The 16,556-nt window shown below is 44.4% G+C and overlaps 1 protein-coding gene across 1 annotated transcript in view; it reads right to left on the bottom strand.

The window, feature by feature from the left end:
• LOC140063967 (sodium-dependent neutral amino acid transporter B(0)AT2-like) overlaps positions 1 to 11,010 on the bottom strand; it is a 63,171-nt gene extending 52,161 nt beyond the window's left edge. The window contains exon 1 of the mRNA XM_072110298.1: positions 10,886 to 11,010. The gene's annotated coding sequence lies outside the window, so the exon portion shown is untranslated. The remainder of the gene's footprint in view (positions 1 to 10,885) is intronic.
• Positions 11,011 to 16,556: the final 5,546 nt, after the last annotated feature.

Below are 16,556 nucleotides of genomic sequence, written 5' to 3'. Positions count from 1 at the left end.
TGATACATCTACTTTATTCAAATATTTTTTATATGTTGCAAAATGGTTAAAAAGTGGTGTTTTGGTGTTTTTTAGGTGAGCAATAACCGTTATTTTAATTTGATAGGTCGGACATTTTGGGATGCGGGGGATACCTGACGTGAGTCCTCTCCATACACCCGCAGCCAATGTATGACGTCCTAATACATTACACATCAGTAAGGGGTTAATATTACCCGCCATACAGGAACAAATATTAGCGCCGTACAGTGATTCCTCTTCAGCAACTGGAGCACCAGAGACTCTCTGCTCTGCCAATACACACAGCAGCCATCAGAACCAGTGGTGAATTCACATAACAGAACCCAACTAACCATCATTGTTTACTTTTGGTCAATGCAAGTGAGTGACTACAGCAGTCACGTGCCAAGGTAAAGTAGAAATATTATTTGAAATTGCCCAGAACATTGAATACAGGTATTTTATTATTTTATATGAAATTTTGAAACAAGGATGAAGGAGCTGCCACCAGCCAGTGATAGTGTGGGCACAACTGCTGTAGTCACACCATCACTGGGACATAATGGCTTGGTGGTCTGTAGTAAAACAAATTACAATTCCCTGCAGATCCACAGATCTTGTCAGGTCATGTTGAGAGTTGTAGATACCACAGAGGATAGGAAAAATAATAGCCAGATATGCATTGTGCCAATGTGCCAGGCAGTCTCAGTCCTCACCTGTATAATCCCCCTGAGGTAATAATAATAATAATAAAAATATGAGGTAATGTAAATGAAACTTATATAAAGTTTTGAAATCATTCAGAATGCTTTTGGAACCTGACACTACCTAAAAATTGCATTTCTGCAGCGCACGTGCGGCACCGTACCGCTCCGTAGCCCGTAGAAAGATAGGATGTCCTATCTTTTCCCGTATTACGGCGCCGTGGCCCATATGTTCCTCTCCCCGCGCGCTGCTGTGTGCCCGCCGTGCTACGTATGCAGTGTGCATGTAGCCTTACTCTGTTTTATAGCTGCTGTGTGCAGTGGCAGAGTAGGCAGTATGCTACTCATAGTGCAGCCACTAATTTCCACCAGGATACCAGTACAGTTAAAAGCACACAGAGAAGGCTTGGAGAATCACTGGAGCTTCCGTTGTGCTGCAGCATCTAGTGCCTGGGTGGAGCTCCAAAGAATAATTGGGCTTGATGGGGGCAACAGCATGTGTGCCCATAGAGAGGGCTCTGTGTGCCACTGGCTTGCCACCACTACTGTAGGAGTTTCAATTTGCCCTGCAGAAAAGAAGCCCTCATACAGCTTTGTGATATAAAAAAAGTTTATGGAAACGGACAAATGTAAAAGTGTTTCGCCATCTATGATATATTAGAGGGGGCCCACAATATGCAGGGATATGAGAGGGGGCCCACATTATGGGGGAATATAAGAAAGGATCCAAAATATGGGGGGATATGAGAGGGGGCCCACATTATGGAGGGTATGAGAGGGGCCACAATATAAAAGAGAGATGAGAGGGGCCACAATATGAGAAGTAGATGAGAGATCACAATATGGGGGAAGATGAGAGGCCACAATATGAGAGGGGGATTAAAGGGGCCACAATATGAGCAGGAGATGGGAGGGGATACAATATGACGGGGAGGTGAAGGGCCACAATATTAGCTGACAGATGCACTGATTGCACTGATAGTTCCTCCCTAATCCTGCACATCCATCTTCACAAGATTGAAATATATTTTAGGCGCATCTGGAGAATCTGTGCCCAGAACTCAGATGTGTTTAGACTTGAATGCTTATGTTATGTAAGTAGCAACAAAACATGTTACTACTTACCGAACACAAGCATTTACAGTAGGTCTTAACACATCTGTGTTCCAGGAGGAGATTCTCCAGTTGCGCTTAAAATGCATTTTAAAACACAAATGCATCTTGTGCACATAGGGGGTCATAGGGCCCGATTTGTGTTTTCCCGACGTGTTACCCGAATATTTCCGATTTGCACCGATTTCCCCTGAATTGCCCCGGGATTTTGGCGCACGTGATCGGATTGTGGCGTATCGGCGCCGGCATGCACGTGACGGAAATCGGGGGGCGTGGCCGAACAAAAACCCGACGGAATCGAAAAAAACGCCGCATTTAAAACAAAAAATCTGTTGCGGAGCTTGCACTTACCTTCACTCGGCCCGGTGAACTCCAGCGCGTTCCGATGCTTTTCAGCGCAGCAGCGCCACCTGGTGGACGGCGGAGGAACTACCTTAATAAATCCCGGCAGGACCCGAATCCAGTGCAGAGAACGCACCGCTGGATCGCGAATGGACCGGGTAAGTAAATCTGCCCCATAATCTTAAACTCTGCACAAATGATGTGTTTGCATTGCGTTTTAAAACACATTGGGAAAAACACAACTCAAAATCCATATTTTTACTATCATTAATACTGATGTGTTTTGGGATGCATTTTGCCTGATGCATTTGTTGTACCTTTCAAAACGCAATGAAAATGCATTGTGTAAATGCAATCTAAGAATATGCAGGACATATTTCCATCTAGCATTAAGTGAGCCCCCAGAATCAATTTCACTGGTGGGTCCTAGGCCCCCCAGTCCAACCCCCTTTTATTTTAATAATATGGCATACCAGGATGTAATGGGGAGGTAACAGGTTAAAGGAAACCTACCACATGAAATTCAACTTGTAAGCTTCAAATACCGAGCACCAGGTCAGGGTGAGCTGGTGCCGGAGCATATTCTCGTTATTCTCCTAAACCGCTGTATTGCGGTTTAAACACTTTAGTAATCTTTATAAGTGAAGCCGGTTCGCCGCCCTGTGGTACGCGGTTGGTGCACCATGCGCGCGACCGTGCACGCGTGACGTCACCGGCTCTCCGGTAATTCCTATTTAGGCGCGCGGTCGCACGCATCGTGCGCCGAGCGTGTACCACAGTGCGGCGAACCGGCTTCACATACTAAAGTGTTTAAACCGCAATAAAGAGGTTTAGGAAAATAACGAATATTTTCCCCCGGCACCAGCTCACCCTGAGCTCTTGCTCGGTATTTGAAGCTTACAAGTTGAATTTCACGTGGTAGGTTTCCTTTAACCATTTTATTTAAAAAATCCTGCTCGACAGAGTCCTCGCATACATGGATCTGTTAAATAGAAAAATGTAACCCCTTAATTTGTTACAATTGCTTGAAGATACCTGCAATTTATCAATACAATACGTAATTAGGATTTCTCCACTGATCCACTGCTAATAATGATAATTAAAAATTTCTGAGCACTGGAACGCATGAGACACTAATGTGGTGCAGACACTTCTTAAATAACTTTGCAAGAAGTTTGCACTAGAAAGAATGGGCAAAGTCCGACAGAAAACTGGTGCACGGCCCTTAATAAATGTGCCCTAGCCCTCTGCCCTGCCACTTCCTCTCTTTATCAGAATGCTGTCCCTCTCATTGCATGGTGTCTTTTTCAGTGAGCAATGTGCGGAAAACTGCAGATCCTCTCGCCATTTCACGCACGTGATGTTTGGAGAACCAAGTGGCAGTGGGTGGAGTCTACATAGAGAAAGGCAGAAAAAGTTTGGGAAATGAAATTACTGGTAGGAGGCAGAATTAAGCTGGGACACCTGCGCTGCACTTTTCAATAAAAGCGTTTTGGGGGTTGAGTAAGATTTATTGTGCCTGTTCTTGATGAAAGGTTCCCTTTAAATGTCCGAGTTTTCTAAACCAAAGTTACTATTTATGGGGCAGCATGTGCCATATTTTATCATTTCAGTTTGTGGTAATGTAACTTGAGTGGTAGGCTACAGCTTAATGAATAATACTGGCTGTAAATACTCCTGGGAAAATGTTCTATGAGAAGGATATGAAATCAGATGTAATGCTCCACACCCTTTTTAAGTAAAGCTATTGGTATTTTTTGATAAACAACACCTATTGTAGTTTATTATCAGCTATTACAGGTAGGTAGAAACTGACTTCAAAAGGGTTTTCCCATTAATAATATTTATACCGTATCTTGTCTGCTCCCGGAGGGTTTGACTGCCTGTATTCTGGAGTTTCCCTTGCTGTCCTGAGATGCTGAATTTTGTCATAAGATCATAGTGTGAATCTTGCCAAAAGTCCCATATAAGTCAGTGAAGCATCTGGTTATTTTTGGGACTACATACACTTTTTAACCCCTTAACGACCTGGCTCTTTTTTATTTTTGCATTTCCATTTTTCACTCCCCACCTTCAAAAATCTATAACTTTTGTTATTTTTCCATGTAAAGAGCTCTGTGACTGCTTGTTTTGTGCATAAAAATTGCACTCCATAATGATAGTATTTAATATTTCATGCCGTTGGGCGCTGTTTTCCTTTACAAGGTTAAACGCAGTGAAAAACTGTTATTATATTTTGATAGATTGGGCATTTTGGACGCGGCGATAGCTAATGTGTTTATAAATTTTACTGTTTATTTATATGACTTCTAGGGAAAGGGGGGTGATTAGAATTTTTGGGGGTTTTTAAGGGTACTTTAACCATAGGTTGTCTGATCCTACCATAAATTTCCAAACCACTTTATGTCAGTATATGGGGATTTTCCTTTGCTAGCGGGGATCAATGGGATAACACCCCCAAACCCGACACGCACCGTACTATTACGGCGTGCGTCGGGAAGGGGTTAAGGCATATTTATGCATATTTAGTGTTTATTGTTCAAGCAAGATGATAATTTAGTTAAATCTTAAAGGTCTTAAAATTTAACATGATAAGTACAATATGGATGACCCTATTAGGATCTTATACCTTCCCTGTTAAAGGGGCTGGCCATTTTTCCAAAACTTGAACATTTACTTAATATGCATTAAAGCATGCTTATAAAAGGCTAACTCTCATAGAATACCTTATCACCAAGATGCATAACCACGACTAATAGCAACAAGCAATGCCATGGGAAAAAAATAGCCAAAAATAGCACTTGCATGTGAAATACTCTGGTTTGTTCTTTTGGATGGATATCATTCAAGTCATCAAGGTTGGAGATGACCTAGATGCTGGTAGCAGGCACAGGTGCTGTCCTTAACTCCAACAGACTCCTACCCTTACAAGGGCAGTCTCAAGATGTCCATTTGGCACTATTCTTTCCCTCAATATTAAAAGCTTACTTAGCATTTGCATCACACCTTCAGTCTTATGCACCAAATCAACTTTTCGGGCCTCAGTGATTCAAAAGGTTCCTTGGCATATGAAAATATATACAATTATACCGCTACAACTTACCCTACCCCTCGATGCGCATGCTGTATCACTACAGAAATAATGCTACCACTGTGCACACTATACCATATATACTCTAGTATAAGCCGACCAAAGTATAAGCCGAGGTTGCTAATTTTACCACAAAAAATGGGAAAAACCTATTGATTCATGTATAAGCCTAGGGTGGGAAATGCATTGGTCACAGCCTCCAGTCAGTATATAGCCAGCCTGCCCCCAGTACATAGCCAGGCACCGCATGCACCCCATTGCCAGAATCCCTTTGTCCCCAGTATATAGCCTGCCAGTCCATGTCCCCCAAGTATACAGCCAGCCCTTGCCTCCAGTATATAGCCTGAGTGCCCCTGCCCCCCAGTATACAGCCTTCCCTGCCCCCCAGTATACAGCCTGGCAGTCCCCCCAGTATATAGTGTGTCAGCCTGTGCCCCAAGTATATAGCCTGAAGCCCCTATCCCCAGTATATAGCCTGCAGCCCCTGCCCCCAGTATAAAGCCTGACAGCCCCTGCCCCCTAGTATACAGCCTGAGTGCCCCTGCCGCCCAGTATACAGCCTTCCCTGCCCCCAGTATACAGCCCGCCAGCCCCCCCAGTATATAGTGTGTCAGCCTGTGCCCCCACTATATAGCCTGAAGCCCCTGCCCCCCATTATATAGCCTACAGCCAATGCCCCCAGTATATAGCCCGACAGCCCCTGCCCTAAGTATGTAGCCCGCAGACCCTGCCCCCCCCCCCCCAGTTAATAGCCAGCTCAACCACCAAGTATATAGCCGGCCAGCCGCTGCCCCGAGCATGCCATGCCTGTAAAAAAAAAAAGAACACTGTACTCACCTTTCCGATGCACTCTGGAGGTCCTCTTCTAGCTTCGGGTGCTACGGATCTGTCTTCGGATTCCTCCAGCTCCTCTTCGGGTTCCACCGCTCCTCTTCGGTTCCTCTGGCTCACTAAATGACGGCACACTAAATGCCGTCAGCTGCTTATCGACGTCATTGTGTGCGCCACCAGCATCGCATAGGGACCCGAAGAGGAGACCAAGGAACCCGAGGAGGAGCTGGAGGATCTGAAGATGGATCCGGAGCACCCAAAGCAAGAAGAGGACCTGCAGGGGGCATCGGAAAGGTGAGTACAGTGTTAATTTTGTATAGACTCAAGTATAAGCCAAGTTAGGGTTTTTTAGCGCAATTTTCATAATGATTGACTAATAAGAATGAAATTATCCAGCATCAAGTGAAAAGTCTTCACGGCTTTTATTTCTTCATAAAATAAATTATTATTAAGTATTCATTTATGTATCCATTCCTCTGTTCCATTCCAAAACTGTGAGGAGTTGATTCAGAAAGTATTAGATTAGTATTAGAAAATTGTATAACTTTTCATTACACAAACAATATCAATTATTTGCTGAAAGTGGACAACCCCTTTAAAGTACAAATGTAAAGTATAAAAACTTTTGCTTAACTCTGCACTAAGCCATAATAAGCAATTACGTTACACTCATTAGCTATCTGCAGCTGTATGTCATCTAGCAGGCTAGCAGCTATCATTTACCTCATCTTCTCTAGCTCTCATTGTTTGCCACGGGAATCAGTAGCTAAATGGAGGAGAGGAAGGTGGGTGGATGTTGTTGGGAGGGGTTACTAGCACATGTTAGAGATGTGTCGTTTGCGACCGAGCCGGCTCTACGAGCTGCCTCTTGTTCGTGAACAACGTGAGCCAGCTCACCTCAGTGAGCCGATGGCTCACTTAACCCCATTCCTTATCGGCTCACCATACCCCCTTTAACCCGATTCAATTGGGTTAAAAGTGGAGTGGCGTGGGAAGATTGACTGACCTGCGGCTCCCTATTATATATTTAATAGGGAGCCGTTCAGGAGCCAGAAGAGCCTGTTCTTCTTATTGAGCGGAACCTATTGAGCCAGCTCACTAAGATGAGCCGAAATTACCACCACTAGCACATGCACCCTCTTGATCAGTACCGTCAAAATATCAGTCCTGACAGTATGTAAAAAAACTCAGGACCTGCAGTGAAGCATGTGGCTGATCACATGTTTCAGGTCATCCAATTACATACTAAGAATGGCATGTAGCAGAGCTGTTTGTAAGTTTGAATATAGTAGAAATGTGTATGTGTGAAAGTTTGAATGCACGAAAAAAGACAGAGCTCAGGCTCACCATCAGTTCTAATGAATGGCTTTAGAATCCTGCACACATAGCACAGTGTATATACAGTGCAAATCTCTTTGCACGGGAAAGGGGTGGTCTGCAGATAGGAAGCAGCTTCTATAGAGTTTAATGGGAAAAAAATTAAAAATCAGTGATTGAATAAAAAAACAAAGAGTCTTTTAGGAAGGGGTTCCTATCAGAGAGGTGCTCTTCTGGAAAGGTTGTAGTGTGCATGTTTTAATATATCTTTTTTTTTGTGATGTAGTAGATAACTGTATGATGCAGAGCTCCAGTGCGCAGTCTCTCATGCCTTGCTCTGCACTAGATCTCTGTACAAGCAGTAACACTGATTCTGTGTCCTGATTGGCTGAGCTGTTTGTTCATGTGGATGCCCTGAGTGCTATTGGCATCATTTCCCTTAGCCGATGTCACAGCCAGGAAGTCCCTCCCACTTTAGGAAAAGCTGAGAGGATATTACAGATAGCCTCATATAACTATTAGCCCTATATCTCAAGCTAGGAAGAAGCCAGAAGCATCATACAGGTATTGTTGTCAAAGGGTCTCTCCAGCTGTGCTAAAACAATTTTTTTCCGTTTACGCTTTAAGCATTGACATACCTTTAACAGAAGGGAATAATGCAGTAGATCATACAATTCTGTACAGCAAGATACATTACAAAATATACTGAGTAAATGAGCAACTTACTTATACTGGAATAGATCCCATTCCAGGCATACCCTAGAAAATGATACTGATACTGTATGCTACTGATGGAAGGCTCAGATGCAGTGTAAACAGCATCTTATATTTTACCTGTACAGATTTTTATACCCATAAAGGGCTTGGATGTGAGAAACTACTTTTTGATGGTTTAAAATAACCAGTGAAAAGGGTAATGAAATCCTGTTCATACACAGAATAGGATTTTGAAGCAAGTAGTATTAAGGATTTAATCTGGTTTTTATGGAATCTTCATCCAAAAAATACACAGACGATGCAAGAATGTGAAAGATGAAGCTACTTTCATAAATGTTCTGCCATGTTTAGAGGACCCTAGATAAACACAATAGAGGTTATAACCTGTTTTCTACTATCTTTTGATTTTTTAACTTTTTGATTTAGTTTGGATATCTGCACTGCAGTTTTTTCCATACTTCAGATAGGACCACAGTGCATCTTCTTCCTATTAAAGGGTTTGGCCACTCTTTTACACAAGTTGCCCATGTGCCCTTACTGCCTTGTGGATAACCCCTGAATGTTCATCAAGTGATTCAGCAATCCTGCCACTTACTTTTGTGCTGTGTGCAGACTCTCCATGAGTCTTTGTTTACATGTCTGCATTCTGATAAATAGGAGGGGCTGCAGAAGCAGAGTCATGACCCTTCCTGTACCCACCTCCCCTCTTCCTGTCTCTGTCAATGAGGACAGAAAGTGAAAAGAGAGACATAGTTGGTGGCGCCATGAGGACGGCCTAGAGCAGCGAGAGAGAGTAAGCTGTGTATATATGCAGAGGGCATAAGACATGGTAATAAGAAATAGGGGGGCATTCTTTATTGACTTTCCATCAGCTTTTTGGCTGTTTTCTTTTTCCCATGCTGCACCTTGTGTGCCATATTTATGAAGTGTATGCGGCACAATATTGGTCTTTTTCCGACACAATTTTTTATTTTTTTGTGGTCGTTCAATTTTGACGCAGCTTTGTAACTTTTCTAGCACTTCTAGGATCCCGACAAAATTTTTGCCGCACAAACAGAAGAGCAAAAAGCTATTTCACATTCGTGGATATGGAGTCATTTCAGAACCTTTTCAGGCCTGTGCCAATTCATTAATTCCATGAACCACAATCTAACATCCCAGTATATTACCGCACGATTTCTCCACCACGAACACAGACCTGTACTATTAACAAATGTCCCCCATATTGTATGGTCAGAAGTTTACCCGGGATAACCCCTTTTATCTAGCCATACAAATAAGAAAAAAAATGAGGTGTATGGAGAACTCTAAAAGGAATATGCTGCATTGTGGATGAGTCAGTGGAAATAGCTGAGAACATGTGCCAGTTTTGCAAATAGCAAGAAAACATTTCAAAAAGACAAAATATGGTGGCACAATACTCATGGGGACAGATTTATCAAGTGTCTGAAAGTCAGAATATTTCCAGTTGTCCATGGCAACCAATCACAGCTCAGCTTTCATTTTACCAGTGCTCATGAATATTTTAAAGGGGAGCTGTGAATGGTTGCCATGGGCAACTAGAAATATTCTGACTTTCAGACACTTGATAAATCTGCTCCATGGTGTTGGTATTACAGCTACTATTAGCTTCACCAAAATGTGCAATCTCCCTTAGGAGATCTGCAGTCACATACGGTATTATCGTACACGTACAGAATCATCCCTTTTCATTGCCTGAAAATCTAGATAAACATACAACTAAATATATATTATTATAACGATACAATTGTAAGAGACATTACGAAGAATAACATCATCTGCTATTCCTTGAGGGATGTAGAATAAATGTATTACTTTTATTATGTGTATACATGTACTCATCTCCCTCCATGTTAAACTGACAGTGGTGCAGGAAACTAGAAATGTCTGACAGGTTCTTTACACTGATTACACTGGGTCGGGCGAGGTGTTTGGCGTTTTTTACACTGTTACGTGCATGCTTTTTAACTCCACTTTGTGAGTATATACAATAAAATATCCTTCTTGAACCTTGGGATTCTGCACTATTTGTTCGTTTATCTTCTGGCACAGGACTAAGAGTGCACCACGGACACAGGAGTGGTTCTGGGGTGCATTGGAATCCAGTGTTCGGGAGAACGAAGAAAAAGCAGGAGAAACCTAGGAGATCCTCAATTTCTAACTGAAGAGAAGGTGGTGAGATTACCTACTGAATGTGAATTGTGACTTAGAAGAGTTGAGCACTGATCTTTTTTATCTGTGTGAATTGGTTACTATAGTGGGAGAGTGCCGGTTCAGTAGCTCCTCTGTTTCTTCTTTTTCGTCCCTGTTCTTTTTCCGGAGGTCAAACTTTTTGCAATATTTAATAGGTTCTTTACACTGTAAAGCTGGTGGGATTTTATCATCTGAAGAAAATAGAAGCCCTGGAGGTTGAAAGTTTCTTCTTACTCTTCAGGGCTGCTATTTGTTTACTATTGTATAACATGTGGGATATTGAAGCGGAAATTCTGAATATTTCAGTAAACACAAACACACGCCAGGATCTGTCCATACACACAATACATGCCAGAGAACAATTGGTCTCAGCTCATGTATGAACATACATATTTAGCTTGGCCAAGAATGCATGGTATCCCAACAGAGCGCACAGAAAATGGCTGCGAGTCCCAAACTCTTCTGCTGTGGCTTACCCTCAGAGGAAGCAAGGATTCAGACCCAAATCCAGCAATGTAAATAGATTAATGTAAAATAATCATGATCTTGTACTTACTTGTATCACCTGTGTTGCCTCTCTTCTACTAAGGGTCTGAATTTTCTTAGGGGCTCCTCTCACCTGCAGTGTGCAATATTCAGCCAGCTGTGCAGTACGCCACGTGGAGATGTGTTGGCATTTCTATATCCACGCCTTCTCTCCTCCTTGAAACACACTCTTCCAAAATAAACACATCTTAACCCATTGAGTTCAGCTCAGGCAGAACTTCATGTATACATGTTTCTAATGCCTTTGAATTTGTCATTTGCTTGTAGGCAGGGTCCTGTGACTTGTGTCGGTTTTGTGTCTTTTGTACTAATTTGTTCTTACATGTATACAAACCCCCAATTTTACTGTACTGCACTATAGAATTACTAGTTCTGTATAAATAAATAATAATAATTTATATAATGAATGTAAGATATTCACATGTACTAGTAGGACCCTTCATTCAGCCTGACAATTTTATTTGAGTAAATAACTCTATTCATAAATAAATTAGGCAACATATTATTACAATTTTGTGTTGTTGTTCCTCCTAATGGGCACTCTATATGTGTGCAATAATTGGAGGCACACTATATATTTACATTAATCATGGGTCACTGTATATATTTACACTAATGAGGTGGCACGTATTAATTTGGGCAGTTTGGATATTTACATTCCTTAGAATGGAATAATAATGTAAAATAAATAGGTTGGACTTGATGGACTGATGTAATTTTCTAACCTTATTTACTATTATACTATTAGAGGGCACAATTTGGGCACAATATATACACATACTATATGTATTTTAATTAAAGAGACAGTCATTGAATAAACTAAAATTAATTTATTGGTAGCATTGTATAAACAAACAAATGTAATACATTTGGGAGTATTTTATCTATATAATTTCAGCTACTATCTATTAGTTGGTCTACTTCACTTCAGCAAACTGCCAAACTATTTTTAGTGCACAGACATTTTATTGCAAAGCTATGTCCTTTTTTCTGATGCCACTCCTCTTTGTCGTACTAGTAGTAAAAGTGGCAAAAACCCATAATAAATGTGGCACAAAATTATACAGAATGCAGACGCAGACAGCTTGATAAATTCCTCCACTGTCTCTAAAGTGTATATACACATAAGTGCAGGTAAAATAGTGGATTCATTAAGTGAAAATTTTAAGATGGGAACGGATAAATTTGATTATAATTAGAGATGAGAGAACATACTCGTCCGAGCTTGATGCTCATTCGAGCATTAGCATACTCGAAACTGCTCGTTGCTCGGACGAGTATTTCGCCAGCTCGAGAAAATGGCATCTCCCGCCGTTTTGCTTTTTGGCGGACAGAAACAGAGCCAATCACAAGCCAGGAGACTCTGCACTCCACCCAGCATGACGTGGTACCCTTACACGTCGATAGCAGTGGTTGGCTGGCCAGATCAGGTGACCCTGGAATAGACTAGCCCCTGCCCGCGCTGCTCGCGTCATTCTCTGTCTGGATGCCGCTAGGGAGAGAGCTGCTGCTGGTCAGGGAAAGCGTTAGGGTGTTCTATTAGAATAGTGTTAGGCAGGAATGATTCTACAAGAACCCAACAGTCCTTCTTAGGGCTACAATAACGTTTTATTTTCCTTTTTTTTGGTTTGCTTGTGGCTGGGCTTGCTGCTATTAGTAGTGCAGCTAGTACCATATTGTGAGTAATTTGCAGGGAGACTTGTGTTTAGCTCTTAGTGACACACATATCCACCTCAAACACCGAAGTGGGACAATTTATTAGGGGTTTGATTTGAATTACGCAGAGTCTGCTGATTTATTTTTTTTACGTTTATTTCTTTTTATAACTTAAAGTTATCTGGCAAAGCAGTGTGCTTTGAGTGTAGGCTAGAAAATAGCCATAGGAGAACCCCAACGGCTTACTTAGGCCTACAATAGCGTTATATTTTCCTTTTTTTTGTTTGCTTGTGGCTGGGCTTGTTGGCATTACTAGTGCAGCTAATACCATATTGTGAGGAATTTGCTGGGAGACTTGCGACCGTTGTGTTTAGCTCTTAGTGACACACATATCCACCTCAAACACCGAAGTGGGACAATTTATTAGGGGTTTGATTTGAATTAGGCACAGTCTGCTGATTTATTTATTTTTTACGTTTATTTCTCTTATAACTCAAAGTCATCTGGCACAGCACAAAATCCAGTTATGTGCTGTCAGTGTAGGTTAGAAACTAGCCGTAGCAATAGGATAGCATCGTTTTGTTTAAAAAAAAACACAAAAAAAAACACAAAAAAAATTTGAAGTTTACACTTTAATTTTGAAAATGTTTAACCCGAGGGCTAGGGGTAGAGGATGAGGGCGTGGACGTGGGCGTCCAACTACTGCAGGGGTCAGAGGCCGTGGTCCTGGGCGGGGTGAGACACCACCTGCTGATGAGGGAGCAGGGGAACGCCGCAGAGCTACACTCCCTAGGTTCATCATGTCTCAAGTTACTGGGACTTGTGGTAGAGCACTGTTGAGGCCAGAACAGTGCGAAGAGGTGATGTCGTGGATTGCGGACAATGCTTCTAGCCATTTGTCCACCAGTCAGTCTTCCACGCAGTCCACCCATGTCACCGAAATCAGCACTCCTCCAGCTCCTCCACCTTCCCCCCAGTCTGCCCCCTCCCAGCAAAATTTGGCATTTGAACCGGCATACTCTGAGGAACTGTTTTCTGGACCCTTCCCACAGTCACAAACCACTTGTCCGGTTGCTGCTGAGCAATTTTCCGATGCCCAGGTTTTCCACCGGTTGCAGTCTGTGGGTGATGATGACATTATTGACGTAGTGGAAGAAGTGTGTAAAGAGGTGTCGGACGATGAGGAGACACGGTTGTCAGACAGTGGTGAAGTTGTTGTCAGGGCAGGAAGTCCGAGGGGGGAGCAGACTGAGGGATCGGAGGATGATGAGGTGACAGACCCAAGCTGGATTGATAGGCCGGGTGAACACAGTGCTTCTGAGACGGAGGCGAGTCCTATAGCAGAACAGGTTGGAAGAGGCAGTGGTGGGGCCAGACAGAGAGGCAGGGCCAGAGCTGGTGCATCAGCGCCAAATGTTGCCTGTAGTCAAGCTCCCGTGGCGAGGGCTAGATTTTCAGAAGTCTGGAGGTTCTTTAAAGAAACACCGGATGACCGACGGACTGTGGTGTGCAACCTTTGCCAAACCAGGATCAGCAAGGGTTCCACCACTACTAGCTTAACTACCACCAGTATGCGCAGGCATATGAATGCTAAACACCCCACTCAATGGCACCAAGCCCGTTCACCTCCGGCTGGGCACACCACTGCTCCTTCCTCTGTGTCATCTGCTAGTCAGCCCCCTGCCCAGGACCACGGCCCAAACACCTCCCGTGCGAAAACCCCATCTTCGCCTCCACGATCCTCCACAGCATCCACCAGCGTTCAGCTCTCCATACCCCAGACGCTGGAGCGCAAAAGGAAGTATAGCACAACCCACCCACACGCCCAAGCCCTCAACGTCCACATCTCCAAGTTGCTTAGCCTGGAGATGCTGCCCTATATGCTAGTAGAGACCGAGGCCTTTTCGAAACCTCATGGCGGCGGCCGCCCCTCTGTATTCGGTCCCCAGCCGCCACTACTTTTCCCGATGTGCCGTCCCAGCCCTGCACCAGCACGTGTCAGAGAACATCATCTGTGCCCTGGCCAACGCCGTTTCTGACAAGGTCCACCTGACCATGGACACGTGGACGAGTGCTGCCGGGCAGGGCCACTATATATCGCTGACGGCACATTGGGTTAACTTGGTGGAGGCTGGGACAGAGTCTGACCCTGGGGCTGGTCATATACTGCCGACACCGAGGATTGCGGGGCCTACCTCGGTCCAGGTCTCAAGGGCCTACTATGCCTCCTCCTCCTCCCACCCCTCCTCCACCTCCTCCTCCGAATTACCATCCGTGGGCATGGCGCCATCAGTCGGTAGCTCTAGGCACAGCAGCAGTGCCGTCGCTAAGTGACAGCAGGCGGTGCTCAAACTGCTGAGCCTAGGCGATAAAAGGCACACCACCCAAGTGCTATTACAGGGCATCACGGCGCAGACTGATCTGTGGCTGGCACCGCTGAACCTGAAGCCAGGCATGGTTGTGTGTGACAACGGCCGTAACCTGGTGGCGGCTCTGCAACTCGGCAGACTGACACATGTGCCATGCCTGGCCCATGTGTTAAATCTCATAGTTCAGCGGTTCCTCAAGACATACCCCAATCTGTCTGATTTGCTCACGAAGGTGCGCTGCATCTGTGCGCATTTCAGAAAGTCCAGCACAGATGCTGCCACTCTCAGGGCAGCGCAGCGCCGCCTCCAACTGCCCGCTCACCGATTGTTGTGCGACATGCCCACGAGGTGGAATTCAACATTAACCATGTTATCCAGAGTTTACCAGCAGTGCAGAGCGATTGTAGACTGCCAGATGTCAACTTCCACCAGAACTGGTAGTCAGGTCAGTCAGCTTCCTCAAGTCTACAATGAGGAGTGGACGTGGATGTCTGATATCTGTCAGGTGCTGAGTAACTTTGAGGAGTCAACACAGATGGTCAGTGGCAATGCCGCCATCATCAGCCTCACCATCCCGCTGCTTGGCCTGTTGAAAAACTCTCTGGCCAGCATGAAGTCAGAAGCTTTGCGCTCGTCACAAGAGACGGGGGAAGAAGATTTCCTTGTTGATAGCCAAAGCACCCTCAGGTCTGTTTCTCAGCACATATCGGAGGAGGTGGAGGAGGATGAGGAGGAAGAGGAGGAGAATGTTGGCGAGACAGAAGAGGGGAGCATTGCTCAGACCTTCACTGTTCAGCGTGTATGGGCAGAAGTAGAGGAGGTGGTGGAGTTGGAGGAGGAGGAGAAGGACAGTCAGTCCAGTGAGGGGATTGAATTCTTGCGAGTTGGGACTCTGGCGCATATGGCAGATTTCATGCTAGGCTGCCTATCCCGTGACCCTCGCGTTCAAAGAATTTATTCCAGCACCAATTACTGGGTATTCACTCTCCTGGACCCACGGTACAAGCAAAATCTTTACACTCTCATCCCTGGAGAGGAAAGGAGTGTGAGAATGCATGAATACCAGCAGGCCCTGGTGCACAAGCTGAAACAGTATTTCCCTTCTGACAGCGCTAGCGGCAGAGGGCTTACTTCTGCGGGACAAGTAGCGAGGGAGAGTAGGCGAGCAGGCGGCTTGTCCAGCACTGGCAGGGGTACGCTTTACAAGGCCTTTGCCAGTTTTATGTCACCCCAGCAAGACACTGTCACCTGTCCCCAGTCTCGGCAGAGTAGGGCTGATCTTTACAGAAAGATGGTGAGGGAGTACTTAGCTGACCATACCATCATCCTAAATGATCACACAGCTCCCTACAACTACTGGGTTTCAAAGCTGGACATGTGGCACGAACTGGCGCTGTACGCCTTGGAGGTTCTTGCCTGCCCTGCCGCTAGCGTGTTGTCTGAGCGGGTTTTCAGTGCAGCTGGTGGCATCATCACTGATAAGCGTACATGCCTGTCGACTGACAGGCTGACGCTTATCAAGATGAATAAAGCCTGGATTTCTCAGGATTTCCATTCTCCACCAGGTGAAAGAAGCTCAACCTAATAATGTATGTACTCCTCCTCATTTTCCTCCTTCTCCTCCTCTTTGTAGACTAAAGCAGAGGAAACTGGCTA

Source organism: Engystomops pustulosus, chromosome 6 (assembly GCF_040894005.1).
Source record: "Engystomops pustulosus chromosome 6, aEngPut4.maternal, whole genome shotgun sequence".
NCBI classification, from domain to species: domain Eukaryota; kingdom Metazoa; phylum Chordata; class Amphibia; order Anura; family Leptodactylidae; genus Engystomops; species Engystomops pustulosus.
The sequence above is the reverse complement of the archived record's forward strand: the minus strand, read 5'-3'. Positions and strand labels throughout refer to the sequence as shown.